Source organism: Lycium barbarum, chromosome 4 (assembly GCF_019175385.1).
Source record: "Lycium barbarum isolate Lr01 chromosome 4, ASM1917538v2, whole genome shotgun sequence".
NCBI lineage: Eukaryota > Viridiplantae > Streptophyta > Magnoliopsida > Solanales > Solanaceae > Lycium > Lycium barbarum.
In genome coordinates, this window is record NC_083340.1 from 70,271,552 (window position 1) to 70,289,019 (window position 17,468).

Genomic DNA, 17,468 nt, shown 5'->3' on the forward strand with positions numbered 1-17,468 from the left:
CTACCTTGCCTCAAATTCAAGAATTTATCGGCCCTAGATCGCTGAACTTCTGGAGGCATATAGTGTCGGAGGAAAGCATCAACAAACTCTTGCCATACCGGGGGAGGTGCATTGGCTCCCCGTGAAGCCATCCAAATCGTATACCATTGGATTGAGACATCTCTCAATCTATACGACGCTAACTCCACCGACTCGGTGTCCGAAGCATGTATCAATCGAAGCGTCCTCAACATACCATCAATGATGTACTGAGGGTACTCATCCGGCTTTGACCCAAAGAATTCCAGAGGGTTCAAAGTAATGAAGTCATGGGCTCTTGCACTAACAGCCCTGTCACCTTGCCCTGTACTTTGCCGCTGAGTCTGGGCAGCAACCAACTGGGTAAGAAAATGTATGGCCTCTTTCACATCTTGACCTGAAGCATCCGGTGGAGGAGCTGGAGCAGGGGTTGAGGCTCCCTCATGCTCCTCTAATATAGGTACTGAACGGGAGGACTGAGATTGAGCCGCACTCTGGGACTCACTTTCCTTTACTACCGGTGGCGGTGCTTTTTCAGTCCGTTTTTCTGCCACTGTCTTACGCTTTTGGGCTGCTTTAGCCTTTCTCTTTACAGGAATTTTTTAAATACACAACACACAATTAAGGGACAAGAATTTCTTATATCATAGCTTTATCGCATGATTCTTATGAATAAAGAAGGTCATTCATTCCTATAATGTCCGCAACTTCTTATTTATAAGTGTGGCACGCAACACACCCATAACCAAGACTCTACTAGACACGGCTCGTAGACACACCCTAGGACTTAACTGATCTGATACCACTTTTGTCACGACCCGTCTAGAAGGCCGCGACGAGCGCCCGGTGCTAGCCCACCTCAGGCACCCCTTGGCTTACACTTCACTTACATTTAGGTGAGCCACATAATTAAACATACATTTCTAATCGCCATTCCTGCTAGTCCCATTGGACGACAATGCTTTCATATCATGGTTGGCATCTATACCACGTCAATGTACATGAGCCGTCAAGGCTAGCAAAATAACATACAAAATATAGGCCGACAAGGCCAGACACATCTAACCATATTCACATGTCTACGAGCCTCTAAGAAGAGTATAACATATCACATAAGAGGGACAAGACCCCGCTATGCCCATAATTATATACACAAAAGAATAAGTACCCAAAAGCTATGGCTCCGAATGAAATGGAGCTCTGCTATGTAGCCTCTGAAACTGTAGACATGGATCAAGCATGTCTCCCTGTGCACCTGCGGGTGTGACGCAGCATCCACACACAAAAGGACGTCAGTACGAAGAATGTACTGAGTATGTAAAGCATGATCAATATCAATATAGAAGCATAATAAGCAACCTAAGAAATAGCACAAGATGGGAGATGGTAATATCATCGTCATAGGCACTTACTTGTCTTTCATAGGGCTTTCCCATTTCAAAAGCGTATTTGTGTACTTACATCCAAATCGTATCCGTTCCATATTTGTACTCATATTCATATACATTCCCTTATCCACATTCATATCGTATCATATTCGTATTCATATCATATATGTTATAGCCCGTATTTTGTACGTTCGGATAATTCAAGATAATGGCGAGAAGTTAAGGGCAAGACTATTTTCTAAAATTATTTTAATGTACAAGTCGTTGCGAAAATTATGGATGTGGGAAATATTGAGAAAGGCTAAGGGTAAAAAGGAAAATTCACATGATGGCTTATGGTAATATGGTGGAAGGCTAAGGGCAAATTTGGAATTGGGAAAAATAATTTTTCATGAATTCCAAAACAAAAAAAAAAGAGTTGGGCTTGAACTAAAAGGCCATGTGGCCGTCCAAATTAGTTGGGCCAAAGCCCATATGGATGCTAAATGTGTATAAATAAAATATGGCCCATGGATTATTATTCATCTTCGTTTTATTTCAAGAAACTTGAAGAAGTTTCAAGAAGAGAGAATATATAGTAGTATTCGGCCATGGCTCCAAAAATTGAGCCATGAAAATTGATCAAGAAAAAATTATTTCTTCTAGTATTCCAACCAATTGGAACGTCCTCTTTAACATGGAGTGGTTGTTGGAGCAATAAAATCATTCATTTGTGCAAGTTTACAACCTTAACCAAGCCAAGAAGTGGAGTGAGAAAAGTATGTGTTCAATCCTCTTTTACATATGTTATGGATAGTTTATGCATGTTGTAGTAGGTGGAAATGGATGAAATTCATGAATATGGATATAGGGGTTATGGCCAAATAGGGGTAGTGATTGTGTACATATGATGAATTGATTTTAGTTAGCATTTTGATTATTGTGTTGTGGATTCTATGATGTTAAATTAATATTTAATGGTTGGAAATGAAGTTGTAATCGTTTGCGGATTATGGAAGAAGTTAATGCGATATTAGTATGGTTCCTTATAATTATAAGAATAGAGTTGCTAATGTGTAGGTTGTAAATATAATTTATGAATTTGAAAGTGAGACATGTGTTTGGAAGAATGTAAGTTGGGTTGTTGTAATTGAACTTGAAAGAAAGGAATGTGTTGGTTGGGCCGGTTGGAATGTTGTGCGGGTTGTTGAAGTGTTCTTGAATATTGTTGAATGGTTTCGGATTAGTATTTGAATATGTGAACAATTATGAATTGAATATAAATGGAATGCCGTTGAATTGTGTGATGAAAGTTGTTAATGTTAGAATATATTTTGGATTGATTGTTGAAGTTGCTAGTATGATTGTTGATATTATTGTTGTTGATAATTTGGCCGAGTTGAATTCTCGGGTTTGTTGTTGATAAATTGGCCGAGTTAGATTCTCGGGGATGGTGTATTTACAGGGGAAATGCTACCGAAATTTCGGCAGATTATAAACGAATTCATTTGAAGGATCAAGACAAGTATATGATGATGAATCTAATGATTATGTCAATTCTCTTGAATGTATACTAGCAAGTTTGGACGAATAAGCGTAGCTAATTGGACGCGGGACAGGTATGTAAGGCTTACCCCTTCTTTCTTTTGGCATGTCCTAGAGCTATGTAAGGTATGACATGACACGCGCCTTGGGGTAACTCTACTCTTTGATTCCGAGCTCGGATATGATGCTTATTCTCTTTTGTCATGAGCATGTTTCGTACGGTTGAGTCTACTGTATGATTAACAAATAAATAAGCTACTTCATATGGTTGATATGTATCCGTGATTCCGAAGCTCTGTTTAATATGTTTCCGAGGTTGTCTATGATTCTGATTCACTTCTGATATAAGTATGTCTGATATGATCGAGCTTATTATCTGATTGAATAACGAGATAAGCATAAAGAATTGTGTTTCTAAAAGATTTCTGTAAGTTTTAATGTCCCTAACTTTCGTAAAAGATCTCGGATTTGCTTTGAAATATTCGTAAAAGTTCTGTGGTAAAAATGTCCGTAACTTTCACGTACATATGGTTCCAAAAGTTATATTTGATTTGATCCATAACAATATCCGAAAGGTACTTGATATGGTTGTTGCTTTGATTTTCCAAAAACGGCTTCTGAAATGTTCATAGAAGGTTCTGTACTTCAAACGCTCATAACTTTCTTATACTAAATCGGATTGGTCCGAAACTTGCTTCTGAGCCTTCAGGTGTCGGTAAGTGTACTCGTCCATCGGGTCTTAGAATTGATAAGTGGATCGGGCTGCACGTTCCGCGCAATATAATATGTGTATATATGGATCGGGCTGCACGTTCCGCAGCAATATAATATATGTATGGATCGGGCTGCACGTTCCGCAGCAATATAATATATTTATGGATCGGGCCGAACGTTCCTCGGTAGTATATATTATATTTATGGATCGGGCCGAACGTTCCTCGGCAATATATATTATATTTATGGATCGGGCCGAACGTTCCTCGGCAGTATATATTATATTTATAGATCGGGCCGAACGTTCCTCGGCAGTATATATTATATTTATGGATCGGGCCGAACGTTCCTCGGCAGTATATATTATATTTATGGATCGGGCCGAACGTCCTCGGCAGTATATATTATATTTATGGATCGGGCCGAACGTTCCTCGGCAGTATATGTTATACATATATGGATCAGGCCGTACGTTCCTCGGCACTATTATATTACATATGGATCGGGCTATACGTTCCACAGCACTATCAGTTATATGTATATCTGTATATGATGATATGTATGTGATGACATATGATGTCGGCACGCACGGTCTGTGTTTGGAAAGTAAGCATTTTGGTACTCTGGATGATTTACTTACCTTCTGTACTCCTTCTGACATATGACTTTGGTATATATGATTTGCGTTTGGAAAATAAGCATGTTGGTATTCTGAATGATGTACTTACCTTTGTACTGCTTGTTTCGGTTATGGTTCCGTTTTCTGTATTGCATGCCTTACATGCTCAGTACATATTCCGTACTGACCCCCTCTTCTTCGGGGGCTGCGTTTCATGCCACGCAGGTACACCCAGATGAGTAAAAGGACATTGCTAGAAGATGCTTCAGCTGGATTGGCAACTCCATTTGCTCCTGGAATGTTGCCGAGTCAGAGTATATATGCTATGATGTTTTGTTCGCAGTTAGAGACTTTGCAGACAGAGTCGTGGGTATAGAATGTCAGTCTTGTAAGCAGCTCCATCAACCGATGTGTCATTCTGTGTTATGCTATAAGTTCCATATGATAACAAATTTTGTTTGTTTTGAAAATAATGAAAAAGAATATTTCTGAAGGCTTTACTGTGTATTTCATGTTTATTTGATTTAAAGGTTCAAAGAGGTTATGTGTGTATTAAGAGTCAGAGGGTTCGCTCGGCTCTAAGTAAGGGTCGAGTGCCCATCACACCCTAGCGGGATTAGGGTGTGACAATATACATAGTCATATCATATACATAACATTTACATAGCATACCCGACCATGCAGGATCGGTGTTTCATACATACTTGGCCAACCAAGGCTCAAGGTTACTCATACCTGGCCCTACCAAGGCTTCAGGGTTACATCTACCTGGCCCTACCAAGGCGTCAGGGTTATCCGTACCATCTGCAGAGGTGTGCGCGCATTACGTAATCATATACATTCTTATTTACATATCTTACCCGGCCTCATAAGCTCGGGGTTCCATAATAGTCATACATAGACACATATACATAATAGCTCATAAGCATCTTTACTATTTACATCATTATCATCATCGCCATTCATCACATTTATCTTTATCGGCTTCCTCGTCACACGAGGGATTTGGTACAATCGTGGCGTATCAAGAATCATGAGCATACTAGCTCGGAGATCAAGTCATTTGAAAGACATCATAGTCTCATAGAAGAGTTAGATATTTGGCCAAAGAGCCATACCTTATGAAAGAAGGGTTAGCCTTACATACCTTTTCCGTTCACTATTTTACACTTGCGCGTTCACCTCCAATGCTAGCGTTTCTGTTATACCCCGTATTTTTGCACGTTGGATTATTCGTCGGCTAATCGACATAAGTTCAATGACAAGATTATTTTTGAGATATGAGACAAGGACTTTTTTTATCCCGATTTTAGTAGTGCACGGTTTGCACATTAATTACAATTAGTGTAGAAACATTAGTGAATATTAGGGATTATACATCCCGTGCTCTCATGCGTTGGAAGTACGTGAGTTAAATCATATTAGTTACGGACACGAAGTTATCCCCCCCCCCAAGCCTATAGGTGGTTAAAGTGATGGTACGCATGTATCATAAGGATTTGAAGTTAGACCAATCGAAGAAAATAAGTTTCGTCAAGGTTCAAAATTTATTTGAATGGAATACGGTCCAAACTATTACATCCCGTATTTTTGGACTAGAAAATAAAATCGTCCAACATGAGCAAATTTACCCGAGCCCGGAGAATTCGATCATACCCAAGGATAAAAAAATCAAAAGCTCGGTGTATACAAGGAATGAAGTCTCAAAATAATTTAGGACTTAACAAGTGTGACCACAGTGATTGAGAATAATATTTTGTGTGTACCAAAAGGGACTATGGACCAATGCTACGTCACATAATCATGGACATGGGTATATGAAGTGTATTAAAAATAATTGGTATTAAAATGAATTGAGATCAATAAATTAATTATGGTATTAAATAGGATTGCATGGATAAACATCCATGGTGGGCTGCCACATGGCATTATATAAGCCAATAATGGCATTACAATTCTGCCATATGACATTATTCATCCAAGGTAATGGGTGAGTCATATCAATTGGGATACAAGAATGGCACGTGGATAGTGGAAGAGTAAAACATGTCAAAGATTGGGCTTTATTTTTAGTGATGGGGACTTATTATTATACGGATATGAATGAGAAAGGGAAATAAAATAAAGACTTAGCCTATATGCACGTACAAGCAAAATACTTTTCACTAAATTCATACTACATTAATATTTGTACCATGGGGCTGTTGCTGGCCGATTTTATATATAGCAACAGGGTGTGGAATGTCTTCCTCTCAACAAAAAGTGTTGCAACAACGAACTGAAATTTTATCTTATGCGAATTCGTTTCAAGAATTATGAAGCAATCAAAGGTTTCTTTGAAGTGAAGTAAGCTGGAAGGAGTGTAGTTCTTGGCATATAAGGTAAGAATTCCTCTCTCCTAGGTATATATAAATAAATCCATGTCATAGCTAAATTATGAATTGAGGAGTACGAAATTAATTGCGGCAAATCGGATAAATTGTTATTGTCATCATGTGGACTGTTTGGTGGTTGTTATAAATCGTTTGGTGTGCTGGAATATCGTGGGATTGGCTGTAGTTGATGTTGTTATGTTTGTTTTTATACTATGTATATACGAAAATAAAGAAGTGTATACAAGCATCGGTGTAGGAATGTGTATTGGACTGTTTTGGAGGTGATTTAAGAATCGGTTTGATTCTATTTGGACATGTGTTTGTTGATATCGTTATTGGTATTGTGATTGATATTTTGGATAAATTGGAATCATAAGGATTATTAAGTTTTTAAGGAAGATGCTACCCGAATATCGTTAGATTTCTAAGTGTTAAGGATTTGTTTGAAAAAGTATCCTAATTTGATTATTGGCATATTTGGTATTGTTTGTAGATGGGTGGAACCCGAGACCTAAGTTTGGGCATGATCTTTATGAAACAAACGGACGACGTGTATATGGCTCCAAAGAAGTTCCAATTCTTAGAGCCACTAGGATGGATAATGTTCTTGGTTCCCAGAACTTATTTTATTATGTCCTGATACGTGTCTATGATTCCAGAAGTTCTATTTTGATATAATCCATAGTGACACTTGAAAGGTACTTGATATGACTATTGTCTTGATTTTCAAATGATAGTTCATTTTGATTACTCTACTGAGTCTCAGATATGACTTAGTTTGTATATATTTGCTCACTACTCTGCTCGTGCATGCCTCAATATATCTCTCACCGAGTCCCGGGCCGTGTATGTTGTTAGACCCCGTATTTTATACGTCGAGTTATTCGCGAAGGAATCGACGTGAGATAGAAACCTCGGATTTTTAATTTCTAAACCAGAACTAATCGGTTATAAATTTTACTTAGTATAAAAAGGTTATTGGAGATTAGGAACTACTTAATTGTGGTTTAATTAAAATTTTGTGACAACCATGAACCAAGAAGGAAATATGACGTGCAATACACAAAATATGACTCAAAGTCATCTAAAACAAGGCTATTATGGAAGACATACACATACGTATTTAATGTTGATTCATCCACTACACTTTCATTATATTGTGGACAATAAAATTGGAAGAAATATACATGTAATACTCGGCCAAGATGGCTGAAAATTTGAGGAGAAAAGTTGAAGCATGCAATTGAATAATGAAGGCATGCATTATTTTATGAAGACATAACATGTTGGAGGAATCATTTCATATTTAAATATTGACCATTCATCTTGTATGATTGAAATGGACAAAAGGTAGTGTATAAATCATCCACCACACATGAAATTGTCTTGTAAACAATTGAAAAGAAAGAAGAAATGAGAGACAAGGGGGGGGGGGGGGGGGGGAGGCCAAGAGGCTAGCCGAAAGTTGAAGGGAAAGAATTAGAATTTTAGTGTAAAGTTTATTTGAGTGGCTCAATGTCATGAGTGGAGCATGTGGCCACCTTGTAGGCATCATAGTTTAACCAAATAAGGACTAAGGAGATCAGCAAATACATTCATTTCAACTACACAACACAAAGAAAGAAAACCTAAACCTAGAGAGAGAAAGCTCGGCCACAATGGCTGATTTTTGAGCTCTTGAGTATTGATCCAAAAATTATTTTCCAAGGTGTTTCAACCCTTTCGAAGGTCCCTAGAAACGTGAAGATAGTCATTGGAGCAACAAGAACCATTTTGATTTCAATTCACAAACTCTAGCCAAGTTGAGAAGTCAAGTTGTCAAGGTAAGATCTAACTTTCTTTTTCATGTATTAAGGGTGATGTAGATGTGTAAATATAAGTTGTATGCATGAAATAAGTTGTGTTGATGTGGGAACATGATAGTAAGCATGAGGTTATAGGTGTTGATGTTGAAGTATGGTTGTAACTTGATGAACATGAATCACATGCATAAAATCATGAATGTTGGTGTTGGAATGACTATGTTGCCGAGCGGACTGTTTTGGTGGAATTAATGAACTAATTTTCTTTAAATAATATGGTTGTTACTATCATAGATCTCATGGTAAAAAGGAACGAAAAGAATTGGAAGGTTAAAAGTGAAGTTGTGTTAGTATGAAAATAATTGAATCTATGATTTTATGTGAGTGATGTTGAAGCATGTTGAAACCGTGTATGGACTGTTTTTGTAAGAAGTTAGTGAACTGATTTTACTTGATATTTTGATTGTTATTGTCATGAATTTTATGATGGAAATGAAGGTGTTTAATGGTTGGAGTTGAAACCAAAGTCGTTTGTGAGTTGTTGTAAGGATTATAGAGATGACGATGTAGCTTAGTTGCGTATGAATTGATGTTGTACTTGTCGTGTGGATAGCTGGTCATAACTTACTGAAATTATATGAAAAGAAGACATGAAATAATGTGTAATAATCATATGTGGTTTGCTTAGTATGTTCGTAAACGTTTGCAAGAATTCCGAACATTTTTATGTTGTCTGTTAGGGACTGTTTTGGACATGTTGTTGGTTAGGGACTGTTTTGGACGTGTTGTTTTGGCTAAGTTGGAAAAAGTAATTATAGTTAAGAATATACATCATGTTGTCATAGTGGTTGGGATGTTATAGAATCGTTTCGACGAAATGTTATGACCATAGACTAACAAGAATAAATTGGACGTGTCATAATCGCATGTAGACTATTATTGGGTGTTGTAATTTGCGGACTGTTTTGACACGTTGTTGTTATTCTTATTGAGCTTGTGAGATTAATGATAATTAAGATTATGCATTGTGTGGGATAGGCTGTTATAAGTTGTTACATGCAAACGTTAAGGCTACGAACTATTAGAAGTAACTTGAGAATGTAGTAGCCGTATGTGAATCGTTATTGCATGTTGTGAATGTGGGCTGTTTGGGATATTGTGTGGGCTGTCCGGATTGGTATTGAACACATAATTATTGATGTTGGATTGGTTGTATGTGGTTGGATTGGATACAAGAGAAAACATCGTCTAAACATCTAGAAAGGAGTTACTAACGTTAGAATACGTTTTGAATCTCCCCGTAACTTAAACGTAGTTGTTGGCATCTTAATATAGGTTGAAGTATTATTGGGGGCAGCGTATACATATTGTGTGACGAATAAGCGCTAAAGGTATGTGAAGCTAACCCTTCTTTCTTTTTGGCATGATCGTTGTGAAATGAATATACGATATATATACTATTCCAAAGGAAATTCCTATTCTTAGAGCCACTAGGATGGCTATTGATCTTGATTCCCATAAATTATGTTTTGTTTTATATATATTGATATGTACACATGATTTCAAAGTTCCATTTTGATATGATCCACAGGGACATCCGAAAGGTATATGGTATGACTATTATTTCAAATTGCGAACGATGGTTCGTGTTGACTATCCTATTGAGTCCTTAAAAATGTTTTGAATTGCATATAGTTTCTCACTACTCTGCTCGTGCATACCTCAATATATCTTTCATCGAGTCCCGGGCCGGGTATGTTATCGTGTACACTTCCACTGCATTGTTCGCCGAGTCCCTCATTAAAGGGCCGGGTACAATATATATACATATATTCTGGAGTTATGCTATGTTATGGTATTATGCTGTTTTATGATGTTATGCTGTATTACGGAGTTATGCTGTGTGACGGGGTTATGCTGTGTTACGGAGTTATATTATATTCTGGAGTATGCTGTGTTATGGCGCCAGAGACGGGGTGGCGACCATGTTCACCGAGTCCCATAATGGGGCCGGATCTGACATATGATATTGATGTGCATGAGTTATGTTTCAAAAGCAAGTACTTGGTATTCTAGTTATTGTACTCATTTTCTGTACCTCTTATTTCAGTTATGATCCCGTTTACTTTATTTCATGCTTTACATGCTCGGTACATATTCCGTACTGACCCCCTTTCTTCGGGGGGCTGTGTTTCATGCCCGCAGGTGCAGATACTCGCTTTGGTGTTCCGACAGCTTAAGATTCCACTTCTGCTATTTTGGAGAGTTCCGTTGTTCCGGAGCCCAGATTTGGCATAGATCCTTTCTAATCTAAATATATGCATATGTTGACTAAGGGTACGACGGGGCCCTGTCCCGTCATATTTACTGTTGAAACTCTTACAGGTCTGTGGACATATGTGTGGGTTGTGTATGGGTTCTGTTCAGCTGTGTCTATACGATGTGCTGTGGTATGATGCTCGTCTATAATGGCAGCCTTGTTGGCTTGCATATGATATTGATATATGATGGCAGCCTTGTCGGCTTGCTTTTATATGTATAATTATGCGACAAATCTGAGACCGTGGTTGGTCGTTATAAGATCCATATTGAGTTTGTTGTGAAAAGAACATATAGCTAAAGAACATGTATACGGGTGTCCAGGTCGGGCACCAGTCACGGCCTACGGGGTTGGGTTGTGACAAAAGTTGTATCAGAGCGGTTTATCCTCGGATTGTCTACAGACCGTGTCTAGTAGAGTCTTGTTTATCGGTGTGTTGTGCACCACATCTATATATAGGAAGCTACAGGACATTTAGGATGTCATCTTTCCTTCTTATCCTAGATCGTGCGATATAATATTAAGATGATCTAATAGACTATTACGTTTACAGCTATGCCTCCGAAGAAAGCGACAACTGCCCAGAAGGGCAAAGAGATAGCAGGGAATACTAGCCAGACACAGAGAGTTACCAGGACTCACGCCCAGTCTATGCCTGAGGTTGGGTTCCAGTCCGCGAGTTCTGCTACATCGTCAGCTCCAGAGGAACCTAGGACAGCGACAGCTCCGGGTCAGGGGGCAGCTCCACCGCCAGTTGCAGAGGACCCAGCACCTGAGCCTCCAGCTCCTCAGCCAGGGGCGGAGGATAGAGCTATGAGGGATGCAGTGCAGTTACTCACCAGATTGGCGGCAGGACAGGCTCGCAGGCAAGGACTAGGGGTTGATCAGATAGATAGACATGACAGTCTGAGAGCCCGTGACTTCCTAAGTTGTAACCCTCTAGAATTTTTTGGGTCGAAGCCCGAGGAGGACCCGCAGGAGTTCGTTCGACAGATGCAGCGTACGCTGAGATTAATTAAGGCTTTTGAGACTGAGTCTGTGAAGTTAGCTTCGTATCGACTGCAGGACGTAGCTGTCAACTGGTATGAGTCGTGGGAGTTGTCTAGGGGTGCGGATGCTCCTCCAGCAGTGTGGGATGAGTTCGTGGAGGATTTCCTTGGCCATTTTCTGCCACCAGAAATGCGGCGAGCCAGAGTCGATAGATTCTTACGTCTGAGGCAGAATGGCAGGAGCGTTCGGGATTATAGTCTCGAGTTCGATTCGTTGGCCAGATATGCACCTATTATTGTAGCTGATATGACCGATAGGATGCATCGATATGTGATGGGGTTGGATCGTTATATGGTTGATAGCTGTATGGTAATGGCCTCCCAGCCAGGGATGGATATTGCTCGGTTGCAGGCGTATGCCCCGGGGGATGGAGGATCGACAGAGGGGGCTTCAGCCCGATAGAGACTATGACAGAGACCAGCACAAGATCTCTAGGTCAGCCGGCCATCCGGGTGAATTTCGAGGCAGGCAGCCTCAGTAGCAGCACAGTAGATATCCTTGTCAGCCAGCACGGAGTGCACCCCCACAACTCACTGGTAGGAGATTTGATAATACCGGGTATTCAGGAGCCGGTCAGAACTCCAAGGCTTCGGTTTCACAAATGCCTAGGGTTCCGAGTCAGTCGAGGCCACCCTTGCCTCGGTGTTCTCGATGTGGGAAACAGCATTCTGGCGAATGTTATCCTGCTACAGTTGCTTGCTTTTCTTGCGGCCGTTAGGGCCATATTATGAGGGATTGCCCGCTCGGGGGTAGTCCAGGCGGTGCAGCACAGCCTACTGGATCAGTTGCTGGTTCATCTTCTTCGATGGTTGTGCGCCTTATAGGGCAGGGTTTCCAGGTACCAGCAGGCCGCGGTAGAGGTCGTGGCGGAGCTTGTAGTTCTAGCGGTCCTTCGAACCGCATATATGCCTTGTCTACTAGGCAGGATCAGGAGGCGTCACCTAATGTGGTTACAGGTATGCTATCGATTTTCTCTCGAGATGTGTATGCATTGATAGACCCAGGCTCCACATTATCGTATATTTCCCCACTTGTTGCTAGTAGAATTGGGATAAAACCTGAATCGATAGAACCATTTGAGGTAGCTACACCCATAAGAGATTCTGTTACAGCAAGACAAGTATATAGAGACTGTTCGGTGATCATATATAGTCGTTGCACTAAGGCAGATTTGATAGAGCTAGATATGACTGAGTTTGATGTTATTATGGGTATGGATTGGTTAGCTTCTTGTTATGCTAACGTTGATTGTAGAGGCAAGATGGTCCGATTTCAGTTCCCAGGAGAGCCAATTATAGAGTGGATGGGGAATACAGCATCGCCGAGGGGTAAGTTTATTTCATACCTCAAAGCGAGGAAGATGGTCAGGAAGGGTTATATTATCATCTGGTACGGGTACACGACCTGAAGGTAGAGGCGCCGACTTTTCAGTCAGTGCCGGTAGTTAGTGAGTTTCCCGATGTATTCCCAGATGAACTCCCAGGCCTTCCTCATGAGCGTGAGATAGAGTTCGCGATAGACGTATTACCAGACACTTAACCCATATCTATTCCTCCTTATAGAATGGCACCTGCGGAACTGAAGGAACTGAAGGAGCAACTGAAAGATTTATTAGAAAAGGGCTTCATAAGGCCCAATACATCACCTTGGGGAGCACCGGTTTTATTTGTAAAGAAGAAGGAAGGGTCGCTGTGAATGTGTATTGATTATAGGCAGCTGAATAAAGTAACAATAAGGAACAGGTATCCCCTCCCCAGGATCGATGATTTATTTGACCAGTTGCAGGGTGCTAAGTGTTTCTCAAAGATAGACTTGCGGTCAGGTTATCACCAGGTGCGAGTAAAGGAGGCAGACATTCCAAAGACTGCATTCAGGACCCGATACGGACATTACGAGTTTGGAGTGATGTCCTTTGGGTTGACTAATGCTCCAGCAGTATTTATAGATTTGATGAACAGAGTGTTCAAACCATTTCTTGACCTGTTCGTAATCGTATTCATTGACGATAATATGGTCTATTCACGATCAGAAGAGGAGCATGCAGATCATTTGAGAACGGTACTTATGGTGCTCCAGCACCAGAAATTGTATGCTAAATTCTCTAAATATGAATTCTGGCTGACTTTAGTAGCATTCATGGGGCATATTATTGGAGCTGATGGCGTTTGGGTAGATACGCAGAAGATTGAGGCGGTGAAGATTTGGCCTAGACTTACGACACCTACTGAAGTACGCAGCTTTTTGGGACTAGCAGGGTATTACAGAAGGTTCGTAGAGAAGTTTGCCTCAATTTTAGCGCCTTTAACACAACCTAACCCAAAAGGCAACTAAGTTCTAGTGGACCGACGCTTGTGAGCGGAGTTTCCAGTTGCTGAAGGATAAGTTGACTACGGCCCCAGTTCTAACTCTTCCTGAGGGACCGAATGGTTATGTCATTTATCGTGATGCTTCCGGTGTTGGGTTAGGTTGTGTGCTGATGCAGCATGGCAAGGTCATAGCCTATGACTCCCGACAGCTCAGAAAGCACGAAAGAAATTTGTTACACCTCGGAAAAGTCCCCGTACATGAATGATGAATTAGACCAACGAAGGGTATGGGTGCGTGATGTTGTACTAAGTAAGGGGTGATGATTCATGAATTTTTGGAAATAATAAGGTTGAAGAATTTCAGCACATCCAGTGGTCGTAAATCAGTATACGACCCGTAAAGTGATTTACGGACCGTATATTGCCATCGTCCTCCAGCTTGCCAAAAACATCAACTTTCTGTAAATTGTGAAAATGGTTAAATACGGCTTGGAATACGGCCCGTAAACTGGTTTACGGACCGTAAACCTCGATCGTAAACTGCCATGTTCTTCAGCCAACTTCTCTGTTTTGGGACATGCTTAAATACGACCACACTATATGGTCCGTAAACTGATTTACGGTCCGTAAACTGTGGTTTACGACCACTGTACACCCCGACGACAATTCATTAAAAATCAGATTTTGAGTTATTAAAAAGGGACACAAGCTTCATTTTATTTCATTATGCATCTACACCATTCAAGAACACTCTAGAATTTTCTCAACACTTCATCCATAGAAATTCAAGGAGAATCAAAGGAAACCTAAGACCATCAACACCAAATCCATGCAACAAGAGTATGAAATGCTAGTAAAGGCCATCTACCTCAAGAAAACCCAATAAATGTGAAGTAGGGTTTTGGTGCAAAGCAGGTATTACTACTCAAGACTTATTCAACCACAACTAAGGTAAGTTTCATGACTTTGGCATGTTGTTTAAAGTATTAGAAGACTAAGACACTTGAATTGTAGTAAGACATAGGAAGTGCACCATTATTTAGTGAATAATGTCACTATGGAATGATGGTTGAATGGAATCATGGAAGTTGATATGCTAGGATTATAAATACGTTATAAATGACTTTTTGACCATGGAATAAGTGCGACGCATGAGTAAAAGTGACGATTAGATAAAACCACTAAATGTGGAGAAATTGGAGGAAGTTGGTGGATTTTGCTAAACGTATATAAATGATGATTGCTGATTTCTATATTGTGGATATTGTTGCTAATGTTTGGGAGCTAAAATAGAATATGGGAAACATAGTAGGAACAAAGGAAATGCTACCCAATCTTCCTTAGAAATAGTAGTCTGTCCTTATAATTGCTTCGCTAACGACAATACGGGTTCTCTTGAAGGTATATACAAGTGCGGTAAAGGAGAACGATCAAGCGATAAGAATAGTAAACGTCAAAGGTATGTAAGGCTCGTCCCTTCTTTCAAAGGCATGCGTCTTATGTTACGGTTTCATAAATTCTTTCATGACCTCATTGTTTCAAATTTAGAATTCTATGATTCCAACGCATGACTCCTTTCTTGATAACCCGTAAATGTCTTCCCGATGCCTGTTTCTTTCCAAATAAAAGTTTACGATTTTGTAAGCTCTTATGATGACAATGATGAACATATTTTATCACAATGACAACGATGCCAAATATAAGAACGATTTCATGCTAAAGGTTACAAGTCATGATTTCACGGATGATGACTTTTTTTTAAAAGATTTCAATGTATATGAATTGACCCCTTGCGAGATTTATGATTTTATTCTATGTTCTCCTAAGGTTATTCTTCGTTGACAGTCTCGCCTTATAATAGTTTTTCTTTCAAGGTGAGGCAAAGCTATGATGATTATTCCATAATATAATCGGAGGTTACCGACCTTACGTCACTCCGGTAGAAACATGACTTTCCTTGGGCTCTCATGCATGCTATGTATAATATATAAGCGTATATATATATATATATATGTATGTATGTATTCAGGGGAAATGGGGAAGGTGAGGTGCTATAGACGCATGGCCACCTGATCAGCTGGCATATTATGATTCCATCCCGGACGTCGGATGCCCGGACGCGGGATATATGGCTTATGGATCGGGTCGTACGTTCCTCGGCACTAACATATTATATTTATGGATCGGGCTGCACGTTCCACAGCAAAGCCCTATTATTCATGCATGGATCCGCCTTAAGAGGCAAGCTGTATTCGGTTATCTTCTTGTTTTACTTTACTTTCTTATTCTTACCTTATTTCTTAGATGTATGCCTTACATACTCAGTACAATGCTCGTACTGACATCCTTTTCTTTGGATGCTGTGTTCATGACCACAGGTAGACAGAAAAGCGGTCCAGACTAATAGGAGTTACCAGCTGAGCTGAGGAGCACTCCATCTTTCGGAGGTGCTAATTGGGTGATTATTTTGTGTATAAATTAAGTATGTCACTCAATAGAGGCTCGTAGGTGCTCGATGTGGGTTGTGTGGTTCCACGACGTGGGTAGTATGCATGTGTATAAGTATATTGGAATATGCTTGTATATCAGAGTATTATATTTTGTAATAGAAAGAAGATCTTCCCCTTAAAGTTAATAGGAAATTGATGAGTGACTGTGGAATAGATTAAGAAAATGATAGCACGAGCGGTGCTCGGTGGTTAGCCCCGGGTACCCGTCGCGGCCCCCAGTCGGGTCGTGACAAAATTGTCCCACCCATGATCTGGAGTTAGCAACGGTGATTCATGCTCTAAAAATATGGAGACATTATTTATATGGTGTGCATGTGGACATTTATATAGATCATAAGAGTCTCCAGTACATCTTTAAGCAGAAGGAGCTGAATTTGCGGCAGCGGCGGTGGCTAGAGTTGCTGAAGGACTATGATATTGATATTCTATACCACCCAGGGAAAGCAAATGTTGTAGCAGATGCACTCAGCCGTAGATCTATGGGTAGTTTGGCAGACATACAACCAGAGCAGAAGGAGATAGTCTGTGAGATTCGCCAATTAGCTAATTTGGGAGTCCGTTTGGCTGATTCTGAAAATGGCAGGGTTTCTATTCAGGGAGTTGCTGAGTCCTCTATCATAGAAGAGATAAAGAGACACCAGTACGAGGACCCTATCCTTGTACATCATAGGGATGCAGCTCTTCAAAAGGAAGAGACCCCATTTAAGGTTGCACCTGACGAGGTACTACGATACAAAGATAGATTATGTGTACCTGAGGTTGCAGGGTTACGACAACAAGTGATGGGAGAGGCACACTGTGCCCGTTATTCTATTCATCCAGGGTCAACGAAGATGTATCAT